Source organism: Muntiacus reevesi, chromosome X, assembly GCF_963930625.1.
Source record: "Muntiacus reevesi chromosome X, mMunRee1.1, whole genome shotgun sequence".
In the NCBI taxonomy this organism is placed as follows: Eukaryota; Metazoa; Chordata; class Mammalia; order Artiodactyla; family Cervidae; genus Muntiacus; species Muntiacus reevesi.
In genome coordinates, this window is record NC_089271.1 from 145,376,049 (window position 1) to 145,394,965 (window position 18,917).

At 45.1% G+C, this 18,917-nt stretch overlaps 1 pseudogene; it reads right to left on the reverse strand.

Moving 5' to 3' along the window:
- Positions 1-16,731: 16,731 nt before the first annotated feature.
- Positions 16,732-18,598, reverse strand: LOC136153265 (mRNA decay activator protein ZFP36L2 pseudogene; annotated as a pseudogene).
- Positions 18,599-18,917: the final 319 nt, after the last annotated feature.

Sequence of the window (18,917 nt, forward strand, 5' to 3'; positions counted from 1 at the left end):
AGAGGGTAGGAAAGAGGAGGGAAGAACAGGGAACAGAAGAGACCATTAGAAAACAAATACATCCCTTCCTCAAGGACTGGCTGATACGCTTCTTCCTTCACCCGAGATTCCCTTAGGGAGAAATGGAAGAACACCAAATGACGATCTGTCTCCAGTCATGATTTTCCATTCTCCAACTGTTTATACTGAGAATATGCTTTCTTGAAATGTTTGTTTTTCATGGTTAATTCAGTCTGTGCAAATATAGAAGCTTTGTTTTGTACCACACATGCTCATTAGATCACTGACCTCTCAAGCATGCAAATAGAAAAAAATACACAAGGATGGTGTTCAGGAATTTGTAACAATGCTCTATTTTGATGGTATAATTTTTAAGATTCAAATGGCTGTCTGGGGCCTCTGGAAGGACAACAAGGTGAGCATAGAAGGGCATTGGTGTGGAGGAACAAAGACTCCAAGTGAAAGGATGGGGGCTGAGGAGTGGGTGTGTGTCAGGTAAGGACAAGGAAGGAGTCTTGGGGATTCAGTGGGAAAGAGGATGAAGAGCTTGGATGGGGTCATCTCACTATGAAAGTGCTTGTGGATCTGGGTTTACGGGGGGAGGGTGGAGTGGGGGAGTGGGGAGGGCTTTCTTTTCTTCCTCCCTTTATTGCTTGGGGTCAGTTTTTCAGTCACTGTGGTTTCTGGGTCACCATGGCCATAGTCTCTTAGTGGCCTATCTCAGGCTCATGGCCTCCTTCACTTAAACTCTCCCTGGAGCAATGAACATCCACACCTTTAGGCATTGATTGGTCATCAAGGCACCCTTCCAGCCAATGGTAGCCCTGCGTAGGTGCTTAAATGTCACCAAGTGTTAGTTGCTCAGTTGTGTCCAACTCTTTGCGACCCCATGGACTCTAGTCTACCAGGCTTCTCTGTCCATGGGATTCTCCAGGCAAGAATACTGGAGTGGGTAGCCATTCCTTTCTCCAAGGGATCTTCCCAACCCAGGAATCGAACACTCATCTCCTACATTGCAGCAAGATTCTTTACTGTCTGAGTCACCAGAGAAGCCCATACATCACCAAACAATAATAATATTGTTACAGTCTGAGGTGGGGGGCAGTGCTGGGTTTGCCACAATGCTGTGGTTCCAGAACACTGACATTTTGTTAGCACCTCTAAAGGGTACACCAAGCTTTGAGGCTTACTAGTACATTCACTAGGAAACAAGTGAGTATATAACTGCCCAGAGGTCATCTCAGCCTTGGTTAATGAGGTCAGAAGTCCTTGTGCCAAGCAGCAGCAGGATGGCTGTGTTCCATCTCCAGAGTGCAACGCACCTGAGTGTTGGTACATCTCACAGCCATGGCTTCTGGCCTGGGGTGACAGCCTGCAGGCTGCTTGTGTTGCAGAGGCAGAGAAAACCCCTCCACACTGATAGGGGTGGATATAAGATTTGGGCAGTGGCCTTGAAAGCCCTTCCAGGAAAAGGGGAGGCTCAGGACACTTACAGTCCTGGGTCAGTGAACTTGGCAGATCATCAAGGGCATGGTGAGAGGCTCTGAGTGGGCATGGGACTGAGGCATGATGCCTCAGTGTGCCTGAGGCACCGAGAGCCCTCCATGACCTGCAAGAATCTGAGGGTGGACATGGAATTGGTGAGGGTGTGGAAGGTCATGAAGAGTTGCAGGGAGGGGCTTAACTCCAGGTCAGACTGGGTCCCACTCTACTAGACCCATGCTCCCAAAGTGGGGCAGAGGGGCAGGGCAGTGGGATGTAGATTGAAGGCAGGCAAGGGTTCGACTGGCAGGAGGTGTTTGACTGGATTGCACAGAATCTCAGGTCAACCTTGGGACCCCAGATAGTAACTTCCTATTTGAAGCACATGGGCCCTGGCTTCCCCAAGGATGGGATGTGATGAACTGGCCTCGAAGGTTCCAGTCTGTGTCATATTCGAACATGGATATAGAGACCTGAAATGCTCTCCATGCCTTCTCCATGCACCTTTGTCAACCAAATATTAGGGACAGAGCTTAATGTTCAGTCATCTGACTTGATACCAGAGGAGAGGAGGCCTCCTTAATTCACTAGGTTAAGGTGGGTGGCAGGTTGGGCTTTCCCATCAGATACCCCTGATGGAGAACCAGCTTAGGGCAGACTTAGAGCTGCCTTAGCAAAGGTTTAGGTTGGAAAGGCTGAGTATACCCAATCAGCTAAAAATCCAGTTCTACACACCAAATGTTTAAGTCAAAAAGAAGAAATGTCTAAAAATGGAAAATGGGTTGGCAGTAGATATGCCTTTTGTGAAAGCAGAAAGTGAAAGTCACTCAGGCGTGTCTGACTCTTTGTGACCCCATTGACGATACAGTCCATGGAATTCTCCACACCAGAATACTGGAGTGGGTAGCCTTTCCCTTGTCGAGGGGATCTTCCCAACCCAAGGATTGAACCCAGGGCTCCCACATTGCAAGCAGATTCCTTACCAGCTGAACCACAAGGGATGTGAAAGCAGAAGGCTTGGCCAAAGAGAATTGATGAGCAATAAAGCAAAGAAGTATAAAGGCCATGTATCCACGTACCTATGGGGTAGGTGCACGGCAGATACATGGGGAGAAATTACCAAAGATTCCGGAGGCATTTTATAAGCCCTCCAAACCCAACGCCTTGCCTTATTTGTCACTACTGTGAATGAAAGGGCAACCATGTGGGGAGGGAGTCTCATGACCAGGATCTCATTTGTGTCACTGAATGTCCTGTGCCTTCTGTATTCCTTGCGACTGATCCCAGGGCAACACTTCACTTATTCTTTATGAACGAGCCAGTGCCCCCACTGCCCGTGCACCCAGGGGAGCCAGAGGTGATTGCCAGCATACAGATATATTGGGTGTCAGCACATTGCTATGTTGAAGAGCATGAACTTGGAATCCAGAGGTGCATAGAGAACTGATTCCAGATGAAATGTTCAGGAGAAAGGAAAAGGCTTACCCTGGGAGTGTGGATAGTGGCAGGTGTGGTTCTGTAGCTGGGTCTGCTGATTCCCAGACTCGAACTGCACGTCTGGCAGACCCTTCATCCTGCTCGGTGTTTCTGAAGTGCACAGAGATTTCTCAGGGGTCAAACAGCGTCAACTGTACAGACCCAGGACATGAGCACCTCCAAAGTGGATCTAGAAAATGCAAAAGCAGATAGGAAATTAAGCCACTGAACCAGGGATTAGTTTGTCACACTCCCTTCCCCAAGTCTGGAATGCATACCACTCTAAAACAGAAATTTTAGTTAAATCTCATTTATAATGTGGGAGTCACGTTTATTTCTCCCTTCTGTTGCATTTTGAAATACTTCCGCGGTATGCTACTGACTTTCTGCTACTCCCTCTTGTCTCAGAGGAATGGGGATGACCAGCTCCATGAGAACCTTCATCTGCCCCGCACACACATGTTTAGTAAGAGCAACCACAAAAGACCCTGAATTGGCAAAGCAACCTTGAGAAAGAAGGGTATAGCCTCAGAAATCAGGTTCCCTGATTTCAGATGACACTAGAAAGCTATGGTCATCAAACAGGTATGGTACTGGCATGAAAACAGACACACACACTAGTAGAAAAGAAGAGGGAGGCCAAAATACAGTCTGGGGCACATGGTCAATTCATCTATGCCATAGGAGGCAAGGGTATATGACAGGGAAAAGACAGCCTGTCCAGCAGGTGCTGTTGGAGAAACTGGAGAGCTACATACAAAGGGATCAAACTCGACCCCTTTATCACACCAAAATGGATTAAATGTAAGGCCTGAAGCCATTAAACTCCTAGAATGAAACATAGGCCATAAGCTCGTTGACATTGGGATTGGAAGTGGTGTTTCTGGATTGAGGCCCAAAGAATAAGCAATGAATCAAAAGTCCCGAGGATGTAATGTTAAGATAGGGAATACAGTCAATCATATTATAATAACTAAATCTGTATGGTAGCAGGAGGTAACTAGACTTGTCATGGGGATCATGGAGTAATGTATAAAAACACAGAATCACTAAGTAGTGTACCTGCAAAAAATATAATACTGTGCATCAGTTATAATTCAATAAAAGAGATTTAAAGCAGCAGCAGTGTGTGTGTGTGTGTGTGTGTGTGTGTGTGTACGAAACACAGGACCCATAGTGTTTGTATGTTTTCTTGTGCTTCTGAACTAACCAAGTGGGATTTCAGAGAGTCTGAAACGTGCAGAGAGATATATACAGGAGACCAGACACTGCAGATGCTCACTCTCAATATGGTGGTGTATGGGATTCCCATACAGTTCCCATGCATCCATATACACACACCTGCACGTGTTAGCTGGGGCTTCCTTTCTTCCCTCAAGAGCACACTTGATCACCGTTTCCTGTGAATGCCTACTTTTCATGATATTTTGCCAACTCTCTTTGCAGCATAAATGCTCTGATGTTCAAAATTTTTGCTTACATAAATTTCAACCATTTAGCTGCATGCAATGCAGAAGATGCAGTTGTTGTCTCAGTCCCACTCTTCACACGCAGAAATACACTGTTAGTAGGTCCTCCTTCTCTGCGCACATTGTACAAACATGTATTAGTGTTCATCAGTAGCAAATGTTGTGTTCATGACAGGAGCTATCATTTCCCTAATAGAGCCACATGTGTACGACTTTGTTCACACATACTACTCATAGATCTAATATGAAGTAGATGATGGCCACACAGACATACTTTGGGCATCACCAGCACAAACTTATTCCTGGTCGAGGTTTCGAGTCTTGTGCTCCAGGGAACTCTGTGTTCTGGTTCTCAGAGCACAGGTGTCATGTGACGACACAGAGGAAAAGGGAGAAGGAGAAACAGGTGACTGAGCCATTACAGTCTCCCTGCATCGGGACCTCCCGGCTCATCGCACAAACTTGGGGATGGCTGAGTCACCTCAGCCCCAACCAGTGAGCTCCCCATACCACAAGGCACACACATACATGCACCTAATGCTGGCAGAGAATGAAGACAAAAGGAGAAGAGGGCAGAAGAGGATGAGATGGTTAGACAGCACCACTGACTCAAGTGGCATGAATTTGAGCAGCCTCCAGGACATTGCAAATGACAGAGAGGCCTTTCAGGCTGCAGTCCATGGGGTCAGAAAAAGTCAAACACGACTTAGCAACTGAAGAACAGCAACAAAAATAGACAGGCTAGATGGCAGTTCCTGGTAGGTCCCGCCGTTTCCTCAATGCTAAGAAGCTGTTGAAAGCCCTCATCTGGTTGGCGCACAGTGATATGAAAGTCCGGCTGGCTCTCCTCCTGTGAGTTGCATGCAGAGCAGCATGGTTTTGTCTTACTCTGGAGTCCTGGATCCAGGGTGGTCCTGGGGCTGTCTCTATCTAGGGGTCACCTCAGAAGAGCTGACTTGGGGCATCCCTGTTTCTCACTCACCTCCCCCTGACATCCAGTTGTGTCATCCTCACACATTTTCCCCTCTGTAGTTCTTTTCTAGTTGACCCTGAGTCCTTGGATCCCATCTGCACAAACATCCCTGGCCTCGTGTGTCATGGCAAGTTGAAAGGTGGTCCTTAATGGGACCTGCATCCTAAGAGTATGTGTCTCAAGGGAAACAGAATCTCTTGTGCTTTCACTTTACTCCATCCACAACCCATTTGGTGACAATTCCTGTCCCCCACTGCCTATTCCATGAAGATGCTGTCTCTAATAATCCAATAGTCTGGTTGTTCATTCGTTCAATCATTCATTCATTCATTCATTGGACTATCTGCAGGGTCACTGTCTAAAAAGGAGACCAATACTCTGCATCTGATGTGTTGATCCTTCCTGGTTTCCACAGAAAGCTAATAGCACAGAGAACATTATGATGGCATTCTCGTTTCCATGACAACCAGGGTAGGCCACTCTCCTGGAGGCAGAAAGATTTCACAAGAAAACTGACTAGAGAGTTGGAGTAAGCATAGAGACATGGACAGTAGTCAGTGTCTGCTCTCAATGTGAGTTGTGTGTGTGTGTGTGGTGTGTGGTGCGTGGTGCCGGTGGTGAGATCTTTACTTGGATATTAAGAGCTCTGATCCCTCCTGATTTATAAGAGAGCATGGCAGCTCCTCCTTTTGTGGGGGGCTAAGATGCCCAAGTAACCTGACATACCCCACCCCATGTCATGTCACACCCATTGTGTGAGGACATTGTCACCCGAGTCCCTGAAAGCAGGCATCCCCAAACACTTCTCATCCTACACCTTTGCTTCACAGTGGGTGTCTGTTGCCTGAGCTCTTAAAGATCTTCAGTTTGCTCATCATTTACACCTACTGAGAGTGAAGTGTTTTGATGTGTATGATATGCAGGAGAAAATTTGAAGTCAGCAAACGGAACAGATGAGCAGGATGGAAAGATCTAAGGTAACTTTGCATAGCCCAGGGGAGGACATCATCAGCTCCATACCCTGAGTAGCTGACACAGGCAAACCAAGAAACATGTTCTTTAAAAGGCAAATTTAGTTGTAGCACACCACTAATTATGGTTAGGTAAATTGGATTAAAAGCAGTGAAGTGGCTCCTTCTTTAGTATGGAAGCATGAACACAAGCTCCTTCTTAAAAGACTGAGGTAGGCTTTTTTTGTTTGCTTTTGGTCGTGGTATGTTTGGAAATGGATGCTGCTGATGTTATGTTTTGGGGGTGTCTTCTTTGTTCCTAGAGAAAACAGAGCATTTATAGGATATCAGTTCAGTTCAGTCACTCAGTCACATCTGACTCTTTGCCACCCAATGGACTGCAGCACGTCAGGCTTCCCTGTCCATCACCAACTCCCGGAGCTTGCTCAAACTCACGTCCATTGAGTCGCTGATGCCATCCAATCATCTCATCCTCTGTCGTTCCCTTCTCCTCCTGCCTTCAATCTTTGCCAGCATCATGGTCTTTTCCAATGAGTCAGGTCTTTGCAGCAGCGTTTATAGGTTAAACTGTTGCCGTTTTCATCAAGGTAGGGAAGTGCTTTCAGGAGAAGCAGGCTCCAGGTAAAGGATGTCCACGCTTCTCAGCTTCAGCCCTGTGTGCTGCTGAGTGGTGCTGACATGGGGTTCTGCCAACCCCATTTTCACTCTGCCATCTGGCTCCCCGGGAGGGTTGGCCAGCAGGGTTGGTGGAGGGTGACAGGTGGTCTGGAAGCAAGACAACTGGCTCTAACTTCCTGTCTGTTCCTGCTCCTCTCAGGGTCACCCCCATGACTGCCCTTTTGCACAACAGAGACAGGGATGTGTGACTTCAGTAGGAGCAACTGGTTCATAATGTGGCTCAACTCCAAGCTCCAAGGGCTGTCTCCGTGGCTGCCCACAGAAAGACCAACATCGGCAAACTTGGGAACTCTCTCCTAAGGGGTATGGGCCCCAGGGGGGGTTGATGGGGAGGACAGGGTAGAAGGGCCCCCCTCAGAACCTGACCCTGTGGTACAGGCCTTTCGGTTTTCCCATCATCACTGGGAGGGGCCTTAGTTTCATGCACACTTCCCCTGACCTCCTTAAGAACATCACAGAGCTGGACAGCCCCTTTCCTCAGAAGTCTGAGCCCAAGCTCTGAGGCCTCCTCTTCTAAGGTCATGGGTTCTAGGAGCTGACGTATCTTCCAGAGTTTTTCCAGAAAGACCAGTGCCCCAATCTTCCTACCAGGGTGCCCTCCTGCTGGTCCTGTTGCTTCCTTTTTTTTTTGGACTCCAGATAATTCTATCAAGTTCTCTCTAATGAAAATAAGTGGACCCTGCCTAATAATCAGGTGAGTTGTGCTGTCTTTGTTTTTTAAGGTCTTTCCTTTTGCTTTGGTTTTGTAAAGCATTGCTGTCAGTGCTTGTGTGTGTGTTTGCATGTCTCATGTGTGTGTGCACATGCATGTGTGTATGAGTGTGTGTGTGTGTGTGTGTGTGTGTGTGTGTGTGTGTTTGAATGTATTATGCTTGGAGTTTGGCACATTGAGATGACATTTTCCTCCACGTTGGAAATTTTCTATTTGTGAATTTGTCGGCTCTTTGCCCCTTCTGTATGCATGTTCTGTATCCCCTCTCTCTCTTCAATTGAACATCTCTCGTGTGGCTAGATGTACACACATTTTAAAAGTGAATATTTCCTTTTCTGAATAAAAATGTACCTCAGAAGACCTGCCAAGCATTTCAAATGTATCCACGTTGCATTCTATGCAATGGTATGGAACCGTTTCCTACACTTGCTTTCTGTTTGTTCACATTGTCTAATGTTTCCTATTCCTTTCCTATCTCCTCAGCATGTTTATAAAATTAAGATTTTGGTGCCTGTGGACATTTAAATGTGTGATCCCCATAGTGACTTACAAAGTGATTTGAAAAATAATGTCTCCCCTAACCACACACTTCCGTCCTTGTTCCTCTTCTCTTTCTGATGGAACCATGTCCTGACACATCTGTTTGCCTTTCTAGACTTTTTCACTGCATTTACACGTCTTTCATGTCCTCTGGTAAGTTGTATATCATCAGGCTTCTTGACTGGAGAAATAAAAGCCCTGTGCCATCATATTCTTGGGTCCCTCGCCTAAGGCACAACTGGAATAGAACAAAAGGAGTACCGGGACCTGGGAACTTGAAGCTTGTGCATTTGAGGGCTTTACTTCTCCATGGTCTGAAATTGACAATGAAGTTCTGGCAGCAGGGTGGCTGTTAATACAGCCTCTGGTCTGTTGTCCTCTGTGCATTCTGTGTCTGCAGGCATGTTTGATTTGACTGTGAACTGAAACATTGGATGCATTTTCATTTTCCCAAGCCCTCTGAAAATTCAGGCGACTTTAAAGGTTAGTTCAAATTTCTATTGTTAACACATAGTTCCTTCTGTGCATAAGGTGATCCATATTCACAAGTCATTATCTATCTATCTAGTTGTGATTTATCATCCATCTTACCTGTAAGAGTCTTGCACTGCAGTTAGTGCAAAATATGAAAAGAAAATTTTCTGCATGTCTGTAAACCAAACTTGAATGGAAGGTGTTTGGGCAATGTGACAAAGCGTATGGTGGGAGGGACATTTAATGTGCAATATTTTCACCTAACACCCTTCCCTTCAGATGGCCCCTCTTAAGGAACGTTGCTGTAGTAATCAGAAAAAAACAACTACAGTTGGCATCCTGGTTGTCCACTGAAAGCACTCAAAGAAAGTGTTTCATTCTTGAAAGAATGTGCACAAAAGTAAATATGAGAGAATACTGAAGTAAGTAGTACAACTTTTAGAAACTTTTTAGTATACTGCACAGGTATAGCTAGAATAAAAATTCTAGAGTCCTTGGACTGATATGCCTACAATAAGTATTTTTAGGTGATTGGTTTAATGGTGCTGAATAGTTTTGCTATTTTAGGACTGTGAGCATCACTTTAGATTTTCCCAAGTGTCCTTTTAAAATCACAAACTAGAAGGAGCTGAGGATAACATCTGTCCTGGAAGCAGAATCATGTGCATGCATGTATCAAAGCAGAGAGCATGGATGATATGCAACCATATCGGGTGTCTTAGGTCTCTAATGTCATGCTGAGAGGGAGAAAGTTTGTGTAAGTGCACGTACGTGCGTCTTGTGGTATGGGGAGCTCACTGGTTGGGGCTGAGGTGACTCAGCCCTCCCCAAGTTTGTGTGATGGGCTGGGAGATCCCAATGCAGGGAACCTGCAGTGGCTCAGTCACCTGTTTCTATTTCTCCCTTTTCCTCTGTGTCGCCACATGACACCTGTGCTCTGAGAACCAGAACACAGAGTTCCCTGGAACACAAGACTCGAAACCTCGACCAGGAATAAGTTTGTGCTGATGATGCCCAAAGTATGTCTGTGTGATCTACTTCATATTAGATCTATGAGTGTTATGTGTGAACAAAGTCATACACACATGACTCTATTAGGGAAATGAGAGCTCCTGTCATGAACACAGCATTAGCTACTGATAATGGATGAGCTAAAATCTGTAGATGAACATTCATCAATGTTTGTACAATGTGCACAGAGAAGGAGGACCTACTAACAGTGTATTTCTGCGTGTGAAGAGAGAGACTGAGACAACAACTGTGTCTTCTGCAATGCATGCATCTAAATAGTTGAAATTTATGTAAGCAAATATTTTGAGCATCAGGGCATCCATGTTTTAAGAGAGTTGGGAAAATGGCATGAAAAGTAGGCATTCACAGGAAACGGTGATCAAGTGTGCTCTTGAGGGAAGAAAGGTGGCCCCAGCCAACATGAGCAGGTGTGTGTATATGGATGCAAGGGAACTCTGTGGGAATCCCATACACCACCCTTCTGAGAATGAGTATCTACACTGTCTTGTTATCGTTGTTGTTCAATCACTCAGTTGTGTCGGACTCTTTGCCATCCCATGGACTGCAGCATGCCAGGTTTCCCTGTCCTTCACCATCTCCTGGAGTTTGCTCAAACTCATATCCCTTGAGTCGGTGATGCCATCCAACCATCTTGTCCTCTGTTTTCCCCTTCTCCTCCTGCCTTCAATCTTTCCCAGCATCAGGGTCTTCTCTAAAGAACTGGCTCTTCGCATTAGGTGGCCAAACTCTTGCAGCCTCAGCTTCAGCAGCAGTCCTTCCAATAAAGGATTTCCTTTAGGATTGACTAGTTTCGTCTCCTTGCGGTCCAAGGGACTCTCAGGAGTCTTCTCCAACATGATAGTTCTTTGGCATCCGTTGGCATAGTTCAAAAGCATCAGTTCCTTAGCACTCAGCCTTCTCTGTGGTCCAACTCTCACATCCATATTTGCCTACAGGAAAAACCATATCTTTGACTAGACAGACCATTGTTGACAAAGTAATGCCTCTGCTTTATAATATGCTGTCTAGGTTGGTCATAGCTTTTCTTCCAAGGAGAAAGTGTCTTTAATTTTATGGCTGCAGTCATGATCTGCAGTGACTTTGGTGCCCAGGAAAATAAAGTCTGTCACTATTTCCATTGTTTCCCCATCTATTTGCCATGATGTGATGGGACCAGATGCCATGATCTTTGTTTTTTGAATGTTGAGTTTTAAGCTGGCTTTTTCACTCTCCTCTTTCACTTTCACAAAGAGGCTCCTCAGTTCCTCTTTGTTGTCTGTCATAAAGGGTGGTGTCATCTGCATATCTGAGGTGATTAATATTTCTCCCAGCAATTTTGATTCTAGCTTGTGCTTCATCCAGCCCAATATTTCGCCAGATGTACTCCGCATACAGTGTCTGGTCTCTGCATGTTTCAGAGTCTGTGAAAGTCCACTCAGTATTAGTTTAGAAGCCCAAGAAAACACACAAGCAAACACTATGGTTCCCATGTTTGGTATACACACACACACACACACCCATAAGCACATGCACACTGCTGCTATTAAATATCCTTTATTGAATTATATGTGACACACAGTATTATATTAATTTCAAGTGCTGGACTTAGTATTTCTGTGTTTTATACATTACTCCATGATCCCCATGACAAATCTAGCTACCTCCTGCCACCATACAGAGTTATTACAATGTGGTTGACTGTATCTCCCATCCTGTACATTACATTCTTGGGACTTTTGATTCATTGCTTTTGCTTTTGGCCTCTATCCAGAAACATCACTGTCATTCCCAATGTCAAAGAGCTTATGGCTTGTGTTTCCTTCTAGGAGTTTTATCATTTCAGGCCATACAATTAATGCAGTTTTGTGTAAGGAAATGGTCTAGTTTGATCCTTTTGCATAAAGCTGTCCAGTTTCTCCAACAGCACCTGTTGAATAGGCCATCTTTTCCCTGTCATGTGCCCTTGCCTCCTATGACGTAGATGAATTGACCATATGCACCGGGTTCTGTTTCTAGGCTTCCTCTTCGGTTCCACTGGTCTGTATGTCTGTTTTCATGCCAATACCATACCTGTTTGATGACCGTAGCTTTGTAGTGTCATCTGAAATCATGGAGCCTGATCCCTGAGACTCTCCCCTTCTTTCTCAATTTATGGCAAGCTCAGCAGTTAATCTGTGCCCATGGCAAACTAACTTTGACCAGAGGCAGCTGCTTCCCAAGTTTCTAGCAGACCTGCCTAAGTTTATTTTGCTCTGTGTAACTAGGAGGGACTCTCCCTGACAGGCCCCAGCTGCTCCTCACCCCCCCCAACACAAGAGGCTGTTTGGAGCATAGAGATGTCCAGAACTATGGTCCAGATTTGATGTCACCTAGGGTAAGTCACTCAAGCTTGTTTTGCATTACATTTGTTTGTTCTGTATTTGATAACACCTGCTGTGATAATCAGAGCTCTGTTCCATCCTATAGTCACCCTAGGGTATGAGAAAGATGATTCTTCTTTTAACACTGCATGGCCACTATCTTCTTTAGACTATAGTGAGGGGAAAAATTGGTTAAGATGAAACGTTTGAAATTCCAAAACTGGCTCTTCCTGCATATGCAGTTGGGAAAAAGTTGGCTTGATGAAAATATTTTTTTCAGAATTCTGACACTGAGAAAATAAACATATTTCCAGGAGAAAGCATGAAGTTAACTAAGTACATTTAACTTTCCCCCACTGTTCTTTTTGGCTTTGTGTTTGCTGGGTAAATTGCCATGACACGTGTGGTTATGATTCTCTGCCTTTCCATTTTCACATTGTTTGTTTTTAATAAGAGGAATCTTTGTTTGAAAAAGTAGGGGAAATTGTTGAACTTCACCCTTTTGTTTTTGCCCTGCAGTAATTAGTAATTAAAGCTAATTAGTAATTAGGTTTTTGTGTGTTTGTATTTTTCTTGTGTGTAGGTGTGCTGGCTATGGGAAACTCAAATTTGTTTCCTGAATGCAGCCCCTTGAGGTGCATTCTCCAGAATGGGACCATTTTGGGTAATAATCCTTCTGAGTTAACATGAAAATGAGCATCACTTACCTGACTCAAAACTAACAGCACTTACAAATTAAATGCTTCCTAATATTTAGAAAATTGACCATAATGAATGTCAAACTTCTTGATGTGGGAAATATTCAGTACAGAATTGATATCTGGTATTGAAGCTAGCTTAAGTTTGTTGGTTTTCTAAATGTAACACAACTGTTGTACCTAGGTTTGTTAGAGATCAAATAAGACCTTATATCTGTTGCAAATGTGTCAGCAAGAAAATATCAATAACTTGATATGATGAAATATTAAGTCTACCTAAAATAGCTTTCTCCAGATTTTGGTAACTTGAAAGTGATCCAAGTTAAATGGCAAGAATCCATTAACTATCTGAGTCACACTTCAAATAGGATAAAATATTGGAACATTGGTTGCTGGACAATCTAAGTTTACCAACCTCTGCCTTCTTAGGAGAGGAAAACTAAAGCATAAGTTTCCAATCAGAAAATACTGATATGACAAACAGTTCACAATTACTTGTGTCTTAGTTTTCACTAAAAATTAAGGTGTTTAAAAGTTGAGGATTTGAATCTAAATATGTAATTAAAGCTACTAAGAATAAAGAAAAAAATTATCAGTATATAGTAGGAAAGTAGGATATATGTTTTGAGTAAAAAAAAAGGAGTTTTATGAATGGTCAGGCTGAGATTAGATTAAACTTTGGTAAATGGATCTCACTAATATCTGGATAATTTGCAAAAAAACTATGGAGAACTGCTATGTTATCAAATTAAATTTGGACAACTCAGAGTGTAAACTCTTTACATGTAATTCACAAACATAATTATGGTAAAATATTCATAGAAAAATGACGAGGGAAATTCTCTAGATTTTAATGCTGACTCTCTTTCAATAGTGAATGATTTTGCTTTCTTCTTTCAAATTTTCTACATGTCTAAAATAGCCTAGGTTGAATGCATGAGACAAGTGCTCGGGCCTGGTGCACTGGGAAGACCCAGAGGGATCGGGTAGAGAGGGAAGTGGGAGGGGGGATCGGGATGGGGAATACATGTAAATCCATGGCTGATTCATGTCAATGTATGACAAAAACCACTACAATACTGTAAAGTAATTAGCCTCCAGCTAATAATAATAAATGAAATAAAAAGAACTCAGGAACATAAAAAAATTTATAATAGAAAAAAGCAAGCATTGGGCAAGGAATAAATCTTGCAGTGCATGAGATGTTTGGAATTACAGACTTGATGCCAGATGCTGTTTTTTGTTTTTGTTTCTGCTTTTGTTTTGCTTTAAAAGGGCAGTCATTCCTATGGCTTAAACAAATTTCCCAAAGAGATCAACTTCAGCATTATAGCTCAGTAGTATCCTCCTGATATACAGTTTTGACACGTGCTTCCTTGTCAGAAAACAGTTGCCTATGATCTGCCCATTAAGGATTTCACCTTTGTTGCCAGAATAAGCACTGCTTCAGTCACTTACACTGCTGGACAGTTTCCATGCAGCCAGCACTAGAGAAAAATGCTGTTGCTTAAAGGAGATTTTATTTCCCAAGATGAGATAATACCAACATAGATTTTCAGAGGAGGTTCCTTTGAACCTATAGTCATGAGCATTTCAGATTTCCTCCAAAACTTTCAACCTCTGAGCAAAGATCCACATCACGAGGAGCAACTTGGAGGAATCTGGGCTCAGTTAGTTTACAAGATTGCTATTGAAGATGTAGGTGACGGCAGTATTAACTAATCTCACTGCATGTATCCTTCAGTCATCCATTTATTAAGTATTTATTGAGTGCCAGATCTTGTGCCATAATTTCATGTAACCTTTAGATTATATTTGCATTGTCTTACAGTGACCAATGATCTTATTTGACCAAGTATTTTGAGACTTTTTGACTAACTTCCCAAATGTCAAATTTTAATTAATTTTGTTTTGACTTCCAGCTGACTTTAAGTTTCTTTAGGGAGCCCTTAAGGCATCTGAAGGAAGAATATTGAATTAGTTTCATTTGATATGTTGAATTACATGGGAAATATTTTCAAAGGGTGATAAGCCTTCCAAGATTATACTGTATAGGTAAAGTTTACTATATGTCCTGGTACAATCTATCAGCCATAATTCTGGTTCTACCACAGCAACTTAATTCAGCTTCTTTGTCAACACATTGTGACCAGATCTTCAACCTCGCCTTTTTTTTTCTTCCCAGAAGTTTTAAAACTACAAAACATTTACAGTACAATGTTTACAGTCACAATTTGTAGCGAACTGATTCCCCAAATGTATTACAACTCAAGTTGACTTAACCTTGTTACATTCAAAATACCTACTTCTGTCAAAGTAGTCCACAATACATACATACATAGTGCTCCAACTGTACCTATGTACAAACTAAATCTACTGCTCATTCAGCTGCTGTCCAGAAAAGCATTCCTGCCTTTCCAAATGGGGAAAAAAAAGGTACAAGTTTTGGAATTTTCTGTAACTAAACAAGACATATTCATGTACTACATACCATTTTAGCACTAAGAGGTGGCTTCTTCACTTTATATCTATATTTTAAAAAGTGGTAAAAATCTTCTCCTTTTGTGCAGTTGAACCCATCCTACATTCAGATTCTCTCAAGCACTAATAGATAAAATACTTATTTGGTTGAGAAAAATTTAAGGCAAGTTCTGGCCCTTCCAAAGGCACTGTGAGATTACCCTCCCCCCACCCCCCATTATTGCTACATGTCTTTATATGCAGAGTATGTCAAATTAGAAATGGTGGAATAAGCAAACAAAAAATATCTTTTGCTAATTTATAAAGTTGGAATGAGAAAAGCATGCCACATGTAAGCCTGATTGCAATGTGGTCATTTTTTCCTTTTAAAGTTGGATGGGCTACAACCATTATACATTCTAAGAAAAGTTCATAAGATATTCCTCAAACTACTTCCACAGCATCAAGATAGATTTATGTAAAGAAATCATGCAATCTTTCAAAATTTACATAAACAAGGAAAGAAATTAATGAAATAAATAGTGCATACAATCTCTTAAATTAAGATTTTTTTACTCATTTACAATAAAATAACCATGTGAAGTTACAAAAGGCATATATCACTGTGAAAAGAACATACACTCCACATTTTGCCGATTAATAATGGCAATCATAACTTAACATAATAAAAGAATATATATCTATTGCTTTTCATCACACTTGATGAATACAGTATGAACAAAATTTTCAATGTATACTTTTCACAAGATAATAAATAAGTTAAATGGTTTGTTCATATTGAGTTGTGGTGCAGTGGTGCGAATCAACTCAAAACAGCTAAAAATTCAGCAGTTATTCCCCAACAATTATGAACTAAGCTCTGCCCAAGGCTTCCAGAAAGAGTAGACAAAATGGTTCTAAATTAAACATCCCCTAAGTGGTAGCAATGAAACCAGTAACCAGTATGAAACTTTGGAATGCAAGGTATATTTTTTTTCCCAGACATATATAACTTTGTTAAAAAACAAAACACCTATGGAGCTGAGGTCTACTATCAAGGCATATTCTTGGCAGAATATTGGATTCTAAAAGCTTATATGTTTAGCAAGGTGGTGGTTGGCTGGTTTGTTTACACTGGTCTGGGACAAACAATTAGGAACTTCTCTCAAGATAAGAGTTCCGACATCTGGGCTGTAACTAATGCTTTTCAAGGGAAGATATGGAATGGTGGTTGATAGCTGCTGGTGCTGGGTTGATTTTTCCTAAAATCCCAAACTCATCGGAGACCTAAAAAAGTTTGTTGTTTGGTTTTTTGTTCTATTCGCATCACAGCTGCTCTGTTGTGAGTCTTTTGTTCATCAATACAAAAAGTTCGTTGGCTTTTTTCCCCGCTCAACAAGAATGAAACTTTGTAATAATAATAATAATAATAATAAAACAAAAAACAAAGAGGGAACCGAAAGGGGAGGGATGGGGGCCCCTCCAGGCACTCAAGTTCGAGTCCAAGTGCTTGGCACAGCCTGCAGTCTGCTTGAGGCCGACGTTACCCCCCACACTCCTGTGCCCCCTTGCCCCTAAGCAGGGGCGCCCTCCAACTCCCCCAGAACGGCCTTCCCTTCCTCCTCCTCACTGGCGCCCTCTTGCCTCAGTCGTCAGAGATGGAGAGGCGGCTGAAGATGGGCAGGCGGCGACCCGGGTCAAGGCCGGGGGACTCAGAGCCGCTGAGGTTGCCGAAGCTCAGGGAGCCGCTCAAGTAGCTGTCGCGGTCCGACAGCGAGTCTGGGGGGCTGGGGGGCGCGTCGAACACCAGCGACTCGGACAGGCGGCGTAGCAGCTGGAAGCTGAAGGGCGGCGAGGGCGGCGCGGCGGCGCTGGCAGGGAGGGGCGCCCTGGGCGGCGCCGGGGGCTGCGCGGGGGGCACCAGGCCCTGCTGCTGACGCTGCTGGCTGCGATAGGAGGCGGCGGCAGCCACGGCGGCGAAGTTGTGGGTCTGGATGGCGAGCGGTGTGATGAGGCTGCTGAGCTCCGGGCCGAAGGCGAAGGCGTTGTTGGCGCAAGAGGCCCACGAGGAGGTTGTGCAGGGAGCGCCGGGGGCGAGCAGGTCTTCGGCGCCCCCGGTGCCGTACAGCAGCGCGGCCGCGGCCGCCGCCACAGCAGAGGCGCAGCACGTCGGGGCGCCAGAGGGCGTGGAGGCTGCCGAGGCCGAGGAGCAGGACTAAGCGGACGATGAGCAAGACTAGGCCGAGGAGCAGGAGGGCGGCGGCGGCGTGCGCGACGTGGGGCTGTCTAGGAGCAGGGGAGACTCTAGGCCCCCAGGAGGCTGGTGGTGGCCCGAAGGGAAGCCAGAGAAGCTGAGGCTATGGTGCGGCTTGGACCGCGGTTCCCGCGGGAAGCCTAAGTGCAGCGTGTCGCGGGCGCTGAAGGCGCGCAAGTCCCCGGAGGCGCCCCCGGACGACGCGGGTCGCCGCTCATCAGCGTTGTGGATGAAGTGACAGCGCGGCCCGTAGGGGCAGAAGCCGATGGTGTGGAAGGTGCAGCCCAGCTCGGTCTTGTACTTGGGGTGTCGTGTCAGGCTGCGCAGTTCGTGGAAGCCTTGCGCGAACTGGCACTTCTCGCCTTATTTGAAGTTGCCACTCTCCTCGAAGGGTCGGCACAGCTCAGTTTTGTAGCGCGTCGAATTGATCTGGGAGCCGCCGCCCCCCTTCTGCTGTTGCTGCAGGTGCAAGAGGTGCTGGCTGCGCTCCCCATTCTCGCTGAAGGAGCGGTCCCGGAATTTGTTCTCCTTGTTCAGCAGGGCGGTGCCGCCGCCCCCCGACCGCTCCTTGAGGGTGCAGTAGGAGGCCGAGCCGCCGGCCGCCGCGCTACCGTTAGCCGCGCCCGGGAACTTGGGCGAGCAACTGCCGCCGGGGCTAGGCGCGGGGTGGGCGAGTGCGTGCAGGATGCTGGCCGAGTGCCGTCGGAGGAAGGCCGGCGTGATGCCCGAGCTGGGGGCGGTGGCCACGGGGGTCCCCACCGCCTTCTTGTCCAGCATGTTGTTCAGATTGAGGTTGGCCAGGGAATTGTCCGTCTTGCACAAGAAGTCGATATGTAGAAGGCGGACAGAAGTGTGGTCGACATGTTTCTGGATCCTCTAATGGTCCGAGCTGCAGACTGGCAGATCCGGAGGAGCCCTCGGGGCGGCACGGCCAGCCCGAGCCACGACGAGTAACGGGCGAGGGGCGAGGGAGGGACCGAAAGTTTGCTGGGGGGCGAGAAAAGAGGGAGCGTGGGCAGAAGCATGGACTGCTTTGAGGGTGCCCGGAAGGGCGAAGTTGGGGGGAAAGAAGAGTGAAGCTAGAGCGCTCCTTCGCGCCCCAGGGTGCCCGGCCCGCCCCTCCCACCCCCCGCGCGGAGCCGACAGCAGCTCCTGGACTGGTGGAACTTCAACCTCTCCTTTTAAGTCTTTAATAGACAGTTAATCTGTGCTTTACAAAACTGCTTATTCTTCTTCTTCTTTTTTTTTTTTTTTTAAATATTATTTTATTAGTTGGAGGCCAATCACTTTACAACATTTCAGTGGGTTTTGTCATACATTGACATGAATCAGCCATATAGTTACAAGTATTCCCCATCC